The sequence below is a fragment of the Symphalangus syndactylus genome, chromosome 10, assembly GCF_028878055.3.
Source record: "Symphalangus syndactylus isolate Jambi chromosome 10, NHGRI_mSymSyn1-v2.1_pri, whole genome shotgun sequence".
Lineage (NCBI taxonomy): Eukaryota > Metazoa > Chordata > Mammalia > Primates > Hylobatidae > Symphalangus > Symphalangus syndactylus.
In genome coordinates this window covers 39,571,234-39,583,560 of record NC_072432.2, presented here as the reverse complement: position 1 = coordinate 39,583,560, position 12,327 = coordinate 39,571,234, and the positions used below count along the sequence as shown (strand labels likewise).

Here is a 12,327-nt window from a genome sequence, read left to right as displayed (position 1 = left end):
TTTTAATTGTTCTATCTTCAAGTTTTCTGATTCTTTCCTCTGCCTACTCAAATCTGCTTTCAAATCATACTAGTAAATTTTTCACTTCACTTATTGTACTTTTCAGCTCCAGAATTTCTTTTTGGTTTCCTTTTAGATTTCTTCTCTTTATTGATACTTTTATTTTGTTCATACTTTTTTTTTTACTTTCTCTAAATCTTCTTTTAGTACTTTTAGCATCTTTAAGGCAATGTTTTAAAGTTTTGTCTAAGTCTTTATCAAGGATAACTTTTGTTAGTTTATTTCTTTTGAATGAGCCAAAACTTTCTTGTTTCTCTGTATGCCTTGTAGTTTTTTGTTGAAAAGTGGGCATTCAAATCTATTAATATAGTAGCTCTGGAAATATGGTTCTTCCTTTTTTCCAGGGTTCACTCTCTTGTGTTATTGTTTTTGTTGATTGTTTTTGTTTGCTTTTATTGTTGTAGACTGTTGTCCCTGTGCCAAGGATCAACCTGAGATATAAACTTAGGATCTTCTCAAATCTTTTCTAAGTCTGAACCTTTCCCTGGACAAGTGCAATCACTCTCTAATTTATCTCATGTATACAGTGCTTTTGAATGTCCTAGTCTTTAATGTCTATCTCCCAAAAGGAGAAAAATAGAAAAATAAAAGGGGTGGGTAAAATGATGGCAGCCCTTTAAATCCTCTGGAGTCACTTCAGCTTGAGCTGGAGGGGCTTGCAACAATGGTGGGAGGTACAATAACAATGGCCACTTACCTCTTTGTGGGACCCTCTGTAATCAGAAGTAGCAATCAGCAGTCATTACACAGATGCCTGATATTTGGAGAACAGTGTTCTTTCTGCCCATCCTGGCTCCTGTAAAGTGTGTGCAAACTACTTCAAGAACACATGCACAGCTGCCTGCCATGGGGCTAGGGATAGAGGATGGGTAGCTGCTATTGTGCTAAGAACTTAAATTTACCAAAATTAACTGCAATTTACCACACATGTCTTCACCTGTAATATGTAAGCCTTCAATATACTCTAGAGACCTAAAATAGTTACTAGACAAATTCCCCCAGTGTAATTGTTGTGTAGATAGGGAGATAGATTTCTGGTCTTTCCTACTTTGCCATCTTCCCAGCCCTGAATCTCTTTTGAATGCCATGGTCTATGGACACCTCACCCATATCCACTAGCTACGGCCCTAAAGGATGTGAAAAAAATTTCAAGAATGTTCCTCACCCTGAAGGAACTTCCAGCTTCTGGATGCATGTTGACTTGCTTACATATTATTATGTTTGGCAGATTCCTCTCTGGTCAAATATATCAAAGCTAACAAAATAATTAAAAAACAAACTATAAACAGTCACTCTGTTATTCCTCTCAAAGAAGAAAATGTACTATTAACATAATTTATGGCAGCAACAGAAAAGCCAGGATGAGGGAAACCAAGCATATGTGTGTTAGTTCTGGAATTAGAAATTAAATTGTCCTAGCCCAACACGCCCATCATTAGCCACATTTGGAAAAAAAACTCTCATTTTCGTGGTAGTAAAACTGGCTGTAAAGTAATTCAGTTTGTTATTTGTAAAGCCATGTAATGGCCTTCCTATATCCCTTCTATTTCCAAAGGAAAGAGAACTCTATTTGGGAAAATAGAAGAAACCCTCCCACTGTTCATGGTTTCTTTTACTGTTATTTGAGAAATAAAGGCAAATCTTGCTTGTACCATCAAGGTTACAGTTTTCTAATTCCTTTGGCTGAGATTTGAATGGATTCATTAAGTTCTGTTTCCTTCTTTACCCCCCCCCTTTTCTATGCCACAAATATTGCTTGTTCCAAGGGTTAGAGAAATTTTGTTATCTTTTCTGGTAGGTTTCTTGTGGTTCTTGTATGAGCAGCATTCTGCAAGTGGGCGTAACTTATTTATGTAGTATGTGCCTTATGTGAAGGAACTTAATATTCCTTTGAAGGAATATTAGAAACAGTTAGAAACAGAAACTTAAAAAATCTGAATTCTAATATGTTCAAGGATAGGTGATCTAAGCAGGAATCTATAGAGTGACAAGACTATGTGTTTGCTTAGCTGGTTTTAAAATAATCTAACAAATTGGGGGATTTGATTCATTTAAAAGAATACTACATGAAATGAGCATTTAATATTAGACTCTATATTGCCTTAAGTTACACCCTATGTGCCATGCAGCTACTAGTAAAATAAAAGGCAAGTAGCTTAGATTAAGTTAATCATTATTCTGTGAAAAAAGATAAGAAGTAAAACCTAAAACTTCAGAAAGTTAATATGGTCATTTTAGTAATTGATTGCAAAGGGGAAGATTATAGAGAAGTGCTATCACAATAAAGAGAGATTACTTGAAGCTTATGTTTTACAGTGAGAGGAGACGGGAACAAATATTGATTAAGTGCTTGCTAGGTGACTGAACATTGCTAAGTGTTTTATGTATGTTGTTTTATAAAATATTGTCAAAATGCAGCTGGGCATGGTGGCGCATGCCTATAATCCCAACACTTTGGGAGGCCGAGGCAGGTGGACTACTTGAGGTCAGGAGTTCGAGACCAGCCTGGCCAACATGATGAAACCTAGTCTCTACTAAAGCTACAAAAATTAGCTGAGTGTGGTGGCACATGCTTGTTGTCCCAGCTACTCAGGAGGCTGAGATAGGGGAATCACTTGAACCCAGGAGGCAGAGGTTGCAGTGAGCCAAGATCGCACCACTGCACTCAGCCTGGGGGACAGAGCAAGACACCATCTCCAAAAAAAAAAAAAGTGCTATGAAGCCTTCCATTATCATGACCTGTTTATAAGAAAGGAAGTAGAAAGGTTAAATAATTGGCTGAAAGCCAAGTGGCTAGGACATGATGGAGCTTGGATCCTTAACAGTCAGATTCCTACATTTATGTTTTTGCCACTGAGCCATCTGATATGTATTGTTTTTTCTTATATTAAAACTTGCTTTGCATTGGATAATGGATAACTCAGTGTCAAAATGGATTGGCTTTATTACCTTGATGGAGCACAGAACTCATTTTAGGATGAAAATGAGTGGCAGAAGAGAAAGCTTGCACTGTTTATTCTTCACTGAAGAGCCCTAGCCTTGTGCTTTCTACGTAGTGGTTGCTTCATGAATAAATAAAACCTAAGCAGATCCTCTATTTAAATTATTATTTCCTGAGGTGAGTGAAAATAGATTAAAATAAATACTAAAATATTTGTAGTTGTCATTATTTATGAAGTTCATTGGTTAACTAGGTTATGGAAATCTTTCAAAACTCACATTGACTCCCCTTTTAGAACACAGACGTATTAAAGGGGTGGCTCTGGGATCTGCTTCATGCCAAAAAGGACCTGTGGAAACTGTGTGACCTTGAGAAAATCGCTTAACCTCTCCAAACCTTATTCCTTCTTTAGCCAAATAGGGATAATTCCTTATTAGCCAAAGGTGAAGAGTCTAGGTAGATATGTTTTTTTTCATTGTTAAAAACATTCATTTTGATACATAAAGTCAGTAGAGCTTCCACTCTGCCACATATGCCTCTATGAAGAGTCCTGTGCCATTCAACCAGGAAACATATTTATTTATTTATTTGAGATAGGGTCTTGCTCTGTCACTCAGGCTAGGTGCCTGAGTGCACTGGTGCCATCATAGCTCACTGCAGCCTCAACCTCCCAGGCTCAAGCAATCCTCCCACCTCAGCCTCTTGAGTAACTGGAACTATAGGCATAGCTAACTTTTGTATATTTTGTAGAGTTGGGGTTTTGCCTTGCTGCCCAGGCTGATCTCTAATCCTGAGCTCAAGTGACCCACCTGCCTTGACCTCCCAAAGTGCTGGGATTACAGGTGTGAGCCACTGTGCCTGGCCAATTAGGGAACATTTGAATGATTCCCCATTTCCTATCCCCATCAGAGTGCACACCTCCATGTTGTTCCTGTCCATTGATGGCTTTCAAATCCAGATGATCAAATAGTCCTTTATCTCCAAAGCAGGCTCAAAAAGATTGGTTCAGACATCCCAGGCTCTATACCCTTCTTTAGTTCCAGGTAAGTCATGAGATGAATAAAGCCCCAGCAGATGGAAAATTGACTGCCCTTGAAAAGCTACTGCAGCCTCTGCTTGGCCTCTTTGCCCAGCATCACCATGGAGACAGCCAGGGTGGCATGGTGAGGTAATAGTTGCTTTCTGATGCTCCTTCTGATAGGATTTGTGACATGAAAATTCTGACTCCTGGACCCATGATATGGTCCCACCTTACTCTCCAGGCTTCTCTCTTATACTCTGCCTTTCTGCTGCTTTCTTATACTCTCCTTTCTGCTGTAGTCCCCAGCACTCTTCCTTCAAGTTTTCTTCCACTAGAATCCCTTCCACCCACCATCCACTCTGCAACACTCTCTCTCACAGCTCTCATGTTTCTTCAGGGCCTAGGCTGTGCCTTGCACCCTCTGCATTTCTCTACATCAACCAGGCAGCCCAGTATATTAAATGAGCTCAATAAACATTTTTTTTTTGTAATAAACCAAAAATGGGCTATATTAGTCTGTTCTCACACTGCTATAAAGAACTACCGGAGACTGGGTAATTTATGGAGAAAAGAGGTTTAATTGACTCACAGTTCTGCAGGCTTTACAGGAAGCGTAGCTTGGAGGCCTCATGAAACTTACAATCATGGTGGAAGGTGAGGGGAAGCAAGCATGTCTTAGGTGGAGCAGGAGGAAGAGAGTGAAGGGGGAAGTGCCACACACTTTTAAATTATCAGATCTCATGAGAACTCACTCACTATCTACTATCATGAGAACAAGAGAGAAATCTACTCCTATGATCCAATCACCTCCCACCAGGTCCCTCCCCCAACAACAGGAATGACAATTAAACATGAGATTTGGGAGTTGGGTGGGGACACAGAGCCAAACCATATCATGGACAAAAAGAGAAACCTACTGAATGAAGATGGTAATATCACCAACTGGTGCCAAAATATCAGTGCTGTTTCTCTACCTGATTTTCCCCTTCCACACTGGATCCACACACACATCTCTCCTAAACCAAAAGTTTAGGAGAAGTCAGGGCACAGGCGCATTCTCTCCTGACTCCTCTTTGCCCCATAACCCCTTTGAAATAGTCTTGAGAAAAAAGATTAGTATAGGATGGAAATGACACACAAGAATAGTTATTGATGTGAAATAAAATTTAGCTTAAGAAAAACTATGATAAAATAAATCTGTTTTTGAGTAGTTATTAAACCAAAGAAGTGTCTTGTAGCCCTGACTGTGCAGAACTCTGTGTCCAAGGAAATTCTTAAGAAGAATGAGTTTGTAGAAATACCTGTGGAAGCAGAACTGCCCCAAGAGTTCAGGTGTGAACCACGAAACCTGATGGTCTGGAATGTGTGTCTAATCTAATCCCAAGTGTGCATTTACTAAGTAGTCACTGTGTGGGGGACACGATGCTAGGCTCATAATAACAATAGTCACTGTCTATTAAACCTGACATGGTGCCAGGTAAATAATAAATGTCATCTTATTTAATCCTTCCAGTAACCCCAGGAAGGTAAGTATCACTATCCTCATTTTACAAATAAGTAAGTTGAGTCTCATAGAAGGTAATTCAGTTGCATAAGATCCCACATGTTTTAGTGGCAGAACCAGGCTCTGAATCTAGGTTTTCCAAATTTTAAAACCATCTCTTATCTACCTTATTTCACAGGGAAAACTTGGCAATATAACTGAAGAAATTATTCTCATAAAACAATCAAAGCACAAGATAATATACAAAAAGTGCTAATCTTAAGCATTGATAAATGATGTTGATTTCTAATAGCTCTCTAAAGCAGTAACTACAACCAACTCACCCATATCTGAAAATTAACAATGAATAAATATTTATTAAGTGGCTACTTTTGGCCAAATCCTATGCAAGTTGCCTTTAGATACATCAAGCAAAATTTCCTTACAGTGATCTGTGAAATATGTATTATTATTATCCACAACTTACAGGAAAGAAAACTGACACTCAGCTCAATAATTTGTGGGGGGCCATGTTTTACAACATGTGGTTGGAAATGTGGCTAGACTTTTGGGATAGGATCTCTTTCTAGCAGGTTGCTAAGATAATAAGATGTTAGTTGGAGTCTTGATGTTCATTGCTGTCCCATTTAGTGACAATATGTTTGAATACGGGCAATGTGGAGACAAGCACTGTGGAGAGGTGAGGAGAGACAGGCTCCTGACAATGTTGTTTGAGTAGCAAGGTTACTCTGTGTTGAGAAGAGAGTACTCTGAGGAGCAGTGTGGAGAATGGAAGGAAGCCAATTTGGAGACTATAGCAATAATATCCAAGTGGAAGATTATGGTGACTAGGGTCAGGGTGGTAGCAATGGACACAGTGGGTAGTGGTCTGATTCCGGATATATTTAGAAGTAGAATCATCAGGATTTGATGACAAATTAGATGTGGAATATGAAAAAAAAAATGGGAGAGTCAATGATAACTTCAAAGATTTTTGACTTAATTGTGCAGGTATCTCTTTCTTCTCCACAAACTCATTTGTTGAAGGGTAGTATCTTCCTTACCAGTTATTGATTTAGGAACAGGCATGTGTCATGATTATAGCCAACGGGATATGACAAGGCATCTGCTGGGAGCTTCTCCATAAAAGAACCACTGGTAGAAGAGAGTCACTCTTTTTTTTTCTCCCTTTAGATGTAGTTGTGCCTGAATGTGATACCCAGAGCATCTGCAATTATCTTGTTACCAGCCTAAGAATGAACCAACAGGGAGGTTGGCAGAGCCGAGAGATGGAAGGAACCAGGGTCCTAGGTGACATCACTGAGCCACTGAAGCAACCAAGCCTATGAACTCTCTCATTGTGGGATAGTGTATTTCTGTATTATTTAGGATAGTTGGTGATGGGATGTCTGTTTCCTGCACCTTGAACCATCCTACTCCAGGATGCTCTTTTGTTAAGTTTTATCACTTGTCCTTTTTACAGTGAAGTACACCAGAGGATTTAGGAATGTTTCCAAAGTGTCCAAAACAGCAGCTCCCCTACTATTACATACTTAGTCGAAGGAAAAAGATTTGGTAGGGAAAAAAGGCTGGATAAGAAAACAATTCCATGGTGACAGTAGGCAATAAATTATACGTACATTGATTTATGACATGAAAGGAAACAAATCAGTTGTGGAACTGTGAGTGCAAAGCTATGGTGCCCTAGGGAAGTGTTTTTCCAACTGCAGTTTGTGACCTACTAGTAGGTCATAGAAACAATCTAGTGAGTCCAGACTAGCATTTTTTAAAAAAGAATAGAACAAATAAGATAGAATAAATAGAATAGAAAATATCAGAGTACAAAGCACAGCATGTAGGAAGGATTATCTTGTGGAACTTTTGTATCAGTTATATATGTATGTATGTGTCTACTGAGTCATTGTGCAAAATGTATGCCTTCTTCTGGGTCAATCATGGTCAAAAGGGTTTGAGAAATACTGTCTAAGAATAAATTGAAGCACTGACCATCTCCCTTTACACATAATGACACTCTAAATCACCAACACTGTCTGGTTGATTTCCTTTAATTATATAAATAAATCTAACATCTTTTCTAGTAAACATTATTCTCACTGTGTGATGTAATAAAATATTCCTCCTCGAATAAAAACGATGCCCCAGACGCATGAATCTACAGGGGCTCGGGACACCAAGCTGAGCCCCTGTGGGGTCCTTGGGTCCTGGAGCCCCTGTTGTTTGGTGTAGTTTACTCTCGGGTTCTCTCCCAGGGTCTCTTTGGAAGGCTGTATTTGGTTTCTGCCTGCATCTTGCTTTTTATGCTAACTTTGGGGGAGCAGAAAAAGGAGATTTATTTCCATGGCCTTGCTGGTGTAAGTAACCTGTTACTGGTGTGGATTCTTATTAAAGCTGATTTTTTTTTAAATTCCAAAGAGATTAGAAATTGCTCCCAAATTCCAATTTTCAGTATAATTAGTTGTTCACAAGGAGGCCAATCATGAGCTCTACTTGTTCTGAGGGCTTCTATGAATCATACATGTTTACAATATGAAAGCTTAAGGTAAGGTATCTGTGCTCCATGCCACATTCCCTCATCTCACTTTTAATCGCAGAGCAAGGGTAGTGGACAGTTCTGTGCAGTCTTAGGCCTCCCTTCAGGTACCTGCCTGTGATATCTTTCCATTTTCAGCCTCAGGGCCTGTCCCAATGCCTGCCAAAAGCATCTGCCTATGCACAAGGAAGACCAGAAATGTCAGAGACTTAACATCTCTTGGAGCAATCCTCAAGTAAGGAAGGAAGCGAACTGATGGACACATGCTCTCGCCTCCTGTCCTTCAGGGGACAGTCCTGGGAGGAACACCATATGTTTCTCAGAGCTCTGGGTGAAATTGAATCCCCACTGTCCATGGCTAGACCTTGGTAATGTATTGTATTTGCTTTTCCTCCTTCCCTTTCTCACTCTTCCTTTTCCCTTTTTTTTTTTTTTTTTTTTGAGACTGAGTCTCGCTGTGTCACCCAGGCTGGAGTGCAGTGGTGCGATCTCGGCTCACTGCAACCTCTGCCTCCTAGGTTCAAGTGATTCTCCTGCCTCAGCCTCCCTAGTAGCTGGGATTACAGGCACCCACCATCATGCCCGGCTAGTTTTTGTATTTTTAGTAGAGACCATGTTTTACTACGTTGGCCAAGCTGGTCTCGAGCTCCTGACCCCAAGTGATCTACCGGCCTTGGCCTCTGAAAGTGCTGGGATTATAAGCATGAGCCACCGCACCCAGACCCTTTCCCTCCTTCTTAATCTTTGAGGTAACCTCTCAAACAGAATATCTGCACCCAAGTCCTTGTATGCAATTTGGCTTTTAGGAAAACTATTAAATAAAAGAGAATCTAACTTAACAGAATCTAAGTGACTTAGGAAAAAAAAATAACAAATTATTTCATGAATCCGAATAAAGTCTTTTCAATATGATATATACAAATGTTTTTAAAAGAATAGGAAGGAGTTTGGTAGAAGAACTACTTGGGGAAGTATAGCTAGTCCTTGGAGGAACAAAAGAAATTGAGGTCAAAACTTACAAATTAATAGTGAAATTTAACAATCTTATAGAATAGAGGGTTGTTGTCTCTGAACCCATTTCTCATCCGCCTGGCAGCTGGAAAAGTCAAAAGTAGATGAGGAGCAACTGAACATGGAAAGGAAACCAGGGATACCCTAAGAGCCAACCTTCTTTCAGAGAGGTGCCAACAACTGCTAGCAACACTATTGCACTACAGCATATTTCCAGGTAAAATGGGAACAGAGAATGTGAAAATCTATTCTGGGGAACAGCGCTTCACAAATAAAAACTTAAAAGGAAATAGAAAAGAAAATCAATTAGAAAATACAGTTATTGGCCAGGTGTGGTGGCTCATGCCTGCAATCCCAGCACTTTGGGAGGCCGAAGTGGGAGGATCACTTGAGGCCAGGAGTTCAAGAGCAGCCCAGGCAACATAGTGAGACCCATGTCTACAAAAAATTTAAAAATTAGCTGCATGTGGTGGCATGCACCTGTAGTCCTAGCTACCCAACAGACTGGGGCAGGAGGATCACTTGAGCCCAGGAGTTTGAGGCTGCAGTGATCTATGATTATATCTCTACATTTCAGCCTGGATGACAGAGCAAGACTGTTTCTGTCTCTAAAAAAATTAAATAAAAAAATACAGCGATTTTAGAAATATGTCATTATTATTTTTAAAATACAGAAAAATGCTAAATTTGAGAAACTTGGAAGGCAATTGAATTAATAAAAACTCTAGTGAACAAAATGATTTCAGTGTCAAAATGCAGTATCATTTTCAAATACCCATAGAAATACAATCTGATTTAGTAAACCAATCCTTAAAAGAATTCCTTAGGCAAACTGGTCTAGTAAACAGTTAAAAACAGCTTATAATGTGTGATACTGGCTATTTTTCACTTATAAATTCCTGAAATAGTATACTGTTTTAAGCATTTTAAATATCTTCCTGTGCTTCTCTTTATTGTATTTATGGAGAAGATTATTTTTAAAGTGGTAAATCCTTATTCAACCTTGTTTTAGGATATCACAAATGATGCATTAGTAACGTCTAGATTAATGACATTCTCCTACCCTGACATGTACTGACAGAGCATGACACACAGAGCTGAGAACCTATAATTTTTTCTATATTTAACTTTGGTCAGCCACTTATTAATGTTGAGTCAAGTTTTGGTTTCTGAATTTCTAGAGAGTGGCAGAGAAGTTGGAAAAGATCCAGAGAGAAATGACAGAAACCATTCAGAGGATGAAGGATAAGACCTAGGAGGAAAGGTGAAAGAAGCTGAACTACCTTCACCTTGAAAATTACAGGCCAAGGACTGATTTAATAACTTTCTTCAAGAACAGGATGGTTTATTTTGAGGCGGATGCTAGCTGGCTTTTCTCTGTCTCTATAGAGATGAAAACCAGACAAAATTGGATTAGAATGCAATCAGAGAATTCTCTTTGACCTAAGGCAGAACTCAGCTGCAAAGGTGATTAAACTCTCATTACCATCACTGGAGAGCTTTGAAAATGTGCTCAGCAACCATTAGTTATGGGTAGTTTAGGCAAGTCACTGGAGGAGGAAATCCCTTTCAACTCTATGTCTCCATGTATTTGATCTCTCAAAAGCCAAATTAATAGGTTTAGTCAGTGTATAGGAGAGAACAGATTTCCCAAAGAGGAGTACAAGGTGACCAGAATGTATCATTTTTCATTCTGAAGCTAGAAAGTTTCAACACAAAATGAATATTAGCCATATGCCAAAGTCATACAACTCTAAGAGACGGTTTGCAAAAGCTATTAATAAAGCTAGTATTTCTCAGATTTCATAAATGGACTAATAGAAACCATGTTGCAATAAATCTAAGAGAAACTGAGATTTAATAAGATTCATTACACATCTATTGAACACCTGCTATGTTTCAAAGAGTATTCCAGGCACTGGGGATTCCAAGCCTAATATGACATGTCATTGCCCTTGGGAGCTGACAATCTAGGGAGGAAAGAGACACATTACTGGCGAATCTTATGATAGAGAGAAACACAACGTGTTATGGGAGTACCTGAGTGGGACCCCTAGTCCTAAAGGGGCATTCAGGGAAGGCTCCCCAAAAACAGATGCTGCAGATGAGCTTCGGAGATAGATTAGGTGTGAAATTGGCACAGGAGGGATTTATTGTAGAGAAGGTGTATACTGAATAAATAACAGTACAAAGAATAAATATGTTTTCAATGCTGACTAAGTACTGGTCACTGTATGAAGTGCTTAGTCAGTATAAATTTATTTTATCATCAGGCCATCTCTAGTTTATTCATTCATCAAATATTTGATTACCTGATATGTTCTAGGAACCGTGCATACAACAGTGAGTCAAACACAGATTCTGCTCACTGAGAGCTTAGTGCAGTGAGGGATGCTATTCAAAAATAAAGCAATCACATATGAATATTATAAAATTATAAATAAGCTGCTGAAAATATGTGACATTTATATAAAACAAAAGTATTTCCAAACTGTATGTTTCTAAATGTACATGCATATGTCAATGTACTTTTAAAATATTAACAACTCAACTTTTAAAATCATTAGTATACAAAACAGGTAACCTGGTTAAACCTTAGAGATGGGGGCAAAAATGTCCATTGAGCCCAGGCCTTGTGTAACTCCTTAGCTAAATCCAATATAGTCTGGTACTAAAATGTCTTAATGTCTTAGCATCTCCATCTTTTTTCACTGCCTTATCAAAGACTTCCAGAATTGCCACCACTTGACAGAGTTGCTTGTTGTTGTTGTTTTTAAAGAGGCTCTTTTACTTACCTTTTTTTTTTTAAAGAGTCTTATCCTTTTTTTTTTTTTTTTTTAAAGAGTCTCTTTTACTTACTCTTACCAGGACCCCTGTTTCATTAATCTAGTTTGTTATGGCCCAGAAAACAAGATAATAGATGGGAGAGAAACGTGCCACATCTGATTGTAACAAACACATTTTTACATACTGACAGGGAAATGTTTAAACAGTCACATCAAAATATTCTTCTTCAATGGTATTACAGGTAATCAGTACAAAAATTTAATTTTATTTTTACACCTAGATCTGAGCACTCCTCATTTGTCAGGTCTGGTTAGAAACAGACATTATGAAAGAATCGATTCTATTCTTAAATGGTTTCTCGCTTATTTGTATATCATTACCCTATCAAGACAAATTCCAGCCATATGTGCAGCAGTGGAAGACGAAAGAGGGCTTTGCAAAACAAAACCCCCAAACACACACCTTCACATGGT

At 38.7% G+C, this 12,327-nt stretch overlaps 1 pseudogene; it reads right to left on the bottom strand.

Moving 5' to 3' along the window:
• LOC129492099 (mitochondrial import receptor subunit TOM7 homolog) overlaps window positions 1–4,143 on the bottom strand; it is a 52,616-nt pseudogene extending 48,473 nt beyond the window's left edge.
• Window positions 4,144–12,327: the final 8,184 nt, after the last annotated feature.